The following is a 3,957-nucleotide window of genomic DNA, read 5'->3' on the forward strand; positions in this document are numbered from 1 at the left end:
ACCAACCACGACCTTTCCCTTTGTAGCCTTGCTTATGATCCTAAGAGTATCGCTTGGAATCAACAGACTGTTTCGAACTAATGTTAGTATCTTGCTATCGAGAAGCCAAATTTTCTTAGCAAGGAACTTCTGTTAATAACTCCAGTTGTCGTGTTTCACAATTAAACAACATTTCAGTCAACAAATCAAGAGATAAAGGAGTTGCTGAGGCAAAAACCCGAATAGACTCGAACTCGAGTGAAAGACCAGCCAAGATGACACTTACTTGTTCTTGCTTAGAGACAAAACTACCAGCAGTAGTCAAATTATCACTAAGATGCTTTACCTTAGATACATATTCTTTAATAGAAAGATTCGCTTTCTTGAGCGAGTATTGAGCATGACGCATGCTCGAGATTTTAATGGTAGATTTTGCACTAAATCTTCTCTCAATTGTCGTCCATATATCAAAGCTTGTTTTGGCAATTGTAAGATGAACCAAGATATCATCTGTCACAGTGGACAACAGCCAAGAAGCTAGAAACTTATCTTACTTCTTATGAATGAGAAAAGCTAGATTTTCAAGTTGCTGACCTTCAGATCCAATGATTAAAGGAGGAGGAGAAGGGACTGTACCTAATACAAACCCTTCAAAACCATAATCCTCAAGAATCAACAAAAGCTGATGCTTCCATAAAAGAAAATTGTGCGCAGCAAGTTTGATGGTGTCGTGTTTGGAGAAGTAATGAACTGTAGGTACGCAGAAATTGCCAGGTCCTTGCGAATGCACAGCCTCCCCAGTGTTGGAGGAATGACGAGGTGTGTCAACTACTGGTACACCTTCTGGAACGGTTTCAGTGGCCATGGAAAGAAAAAAAAATCTACACCAAGAAAACCTTTACTCTTGATACCATGTTAAGATTCAACAATAAGGAAAATGGGAAGTAATTCTCTGTTGTATTACTCAAACTAGTGACCTATATTTAATACAAGATGAAGCTAACTAACTGCAATTAATAACAACTTTATAACTAACAATAACTAATAACCGAACGTGTAGTTATTCCTAACACTCTAACGGTTGGGGCTCATCATCTAGATGCATAGGTGAGCCAATAGTACTTGGCTTCTTTGTCTTCCTCCAAGGTAAACTGAAATCATTTGACAAAATATTAATTCACAATTTTGCTTTCTCAATGGGATATAATATATGCATGCGTCTTTGTCAATGGCAGCCAGGGTGTTTACGTTTGCAAGATTCTTTCCCAAAATCAACGCAAGATATGATTATGGGTTGTTGATATTTACGTTGACATTCGTTTTCATATCTGTCTCAGGTTATCAAGACAATGAGATATTGGAACTGGCTTACAAGAGATTATCAACCATCCTCTTAGGTAGCTTCACTTGTATCATAGTCTCCATTATGGTTTTCCCTGTCTGGGCTGGTGAAGACCTCCATATCTTAATTGCTTCCAACATGGAAAAGCTTGGCAGCTTCCTAGAAGGTCCCCATTCATCTCCTCTACTCCACTAATTAAAATTAGCAGTTATTCTCCGTATTTATATTTTCCCTTTAACCAAACACATTTTTTTGCAGGTTTTGCAGATGATTACTTGTGAAATGGCTAATTCCAAACAAGATAAATCCATCTTACAGCGATATTAAACTGTTCTTAATTCTAAAAATAATGAAGATGCATTGGTAAGTGAATTAAAAGCTAAAGATAAGAAAAGCTTTGGGTATCTGATATTAATTCACTTAGCCTTGTTAATTGTCATTTTTAGGCTAATTTTGCAAGATGGGAACCGATGCATGGTCGATTTCAATTTCGACATTCATGGAAACAGTACGTCAAGATTAGAGCTCTGATACGCTACTGTGCCTATCGAATTGAATCTCTTAATGGACACCTAAATTCTGGTCCCAAATTCTTCAGCTATTCTAAATTCTAACAACTATTCTAAATTCTAACAAGACAAAAAGAAAATACAATAAAGTTTAGATTAAGTTATCATCTTATGTTGCAGGCAAAAGTAGAAATTCCAAGTAAAATCAAAGAGACATGGTGAAAATGAGCTTGGAATCTGGTAAAGCATTGAAGGAATTAGCACTCTCAATCAAAACAATGGTGAAACCATTTCCTGCTGATATCCATATCCAAAACTCAAAATCTGCAGCCAAGAGTTTGAACTCGTTGCTCAAATCATCTGTAGGTTTATGGGATGATAATATGGACCTCTCGCGAGTTGTACCAGTGGCCACTGTAGCTTCCTTGTTAATCGATGTGGTCAACTGTACCCAGGAAATCGCTGAAGCCGTTCATGAACTCGCATCAATAGTGAATTTCAAAGCCATGCATCCAGCCGACTGTCTCGCCCGAAGAACCCGAGACCGGACAACCCGAAATTGTGAAATCTTACAATGATGTAGTGTGATCATCGTAACTGGTGAGACAAGTTGGGAAAGTGGGACTTCTACAGCAACAACAATGGATAATTGTATTAGTAAACCTACGAATTGATTCTGCGGTTTAAATATTATATACTCCGGAAAAAATAAATTAAAGTTTTCAAAATAATATACGCTGAAGGAAAAATTTAGCCTTTGGAATTTTTTTAAAAAATAATTAAATATTTCCGAACTTCTATCAAATTAGTCTCTAAACTAATAAAATTGATCAAATATACTCTTTAACTACGTTGACCGTTTATTAGTTTAAAACCAGTTTGCATGAGAAAAAAATGATTTCGATATACAATTAGCCATTCATTTATTAGTAAGTTTTAGTGTTTTTATCTACCCAATTATAAAAAGTTACAAAAGTGATCACTAAAATTATCGGTTTATGACATTTTAGCCACTTGCCCGTGAACTCGGTTTTTAACTCATATCCTTAAAAGCTAATTTGATCGTTAAATTATAACTAAAATGTCAATTTAATACTTTTTTATTTTTTTTAAAATTTAAAAAAATTAAAAATTCTAAAATATAAAAAAATTCATAAAAATATGGAAATTCATAATTATAAAAATATTTTTTAAAAATTATAGTTATGCGAAAAATTCATAAAATTTTAAAATGTTCATAAAATTTTAAAAAGTATTAAAAATCACCTAAAATTGAAAAAAAATGATATTTATGTATTAACGATTACAGTTTACTCCACAAATTATCACTATTTGAAATTTATTTGTAAATATCATATCACAATTTGAACCATTGACATCAGTGTACCCCTTTTTAATGAGCTTTGCTTCATTAATTAAGCAAACTTATTTGTGATGCTTTACTATAAATCTATACATGGTAACTGAATCATATGAAATCACTTTAAGAAATGTAAATTTAAAAATTCATTTGAAATAAATAAAGATCATCAAATTAGGCATATAGCATTTTCTTTTTTGTAACATTTGTAAATATAACAAACCTTTCGAGTCAATTGGCCAAATAGATTCTTTGGCATGATATAAGACATTCTACCATTATGTCTTCCTCCTTGAAAAGTATTCTTCTCAATCTTGGTGAGTTCTCAAACATTTTTAGCATAATACTAATTGTTATATCCTCTCCAGCTTAAGACATGTGGCAACACAACAAGTTACTCGGAATACACCTTTCCGCTTGCTACCAAACGACTAGTCACTAAATGATTGATCGATAGCCCTGAAGGCTTGATTCTAGCCAACCTTCTGTCTTCCCTGAAAGGGTCTTACTCAGTCATCCCTGCAAGACAACCACCCAACCTTCTGTCTTCTTTGGAAAGATCCTAGTCGACCATCTGTTTTCTATAAAGGGTCTTCACTCGGCACCCGCTCTTTTATTCAAAATGTAACTTTTTAGGCCACCAAACCCTACGTGGGCTTAACTATTCTGCCATATGGTTTTGAAGGAATGATAGAATGTGTCCCCTCATAGACATCCTCCCATATGACCCACAATGATGGCATGATAGCAGATCTACCACGCCAATA

General features: G+C 34.4%; 1 pseudogene; it reads left to right on the forward strand.

Moving 5' to 3' along the window:
- The first annotated feature begins 891 nt into the window (after positions 1 to 891).
- On the forward strand, positions 892 to 2,471 carry LOC107898090 (aluminum-activated malate transporter 2-like; annotated as a pseudogene).
- The last annotated feature ends 1,486 nt before the right edge of the window (positions 2,472 to 3,957 follow it).

Source organism: Gossypium hirsutum, chromosome D04 (genome assembly GCF_007990345.1).
Source record: "Gossypium hirsutum isolate 1008001.06 chromosome D04, Gossypium_hirsutum_v2.1, whole genome shotgun sequence".
NCBI lineage: Eukaryota > Viridiplantae > Streptophyta > Magnoliopsida > Malvales > Malvaceae > Gossypium > Gossypium hirsutum.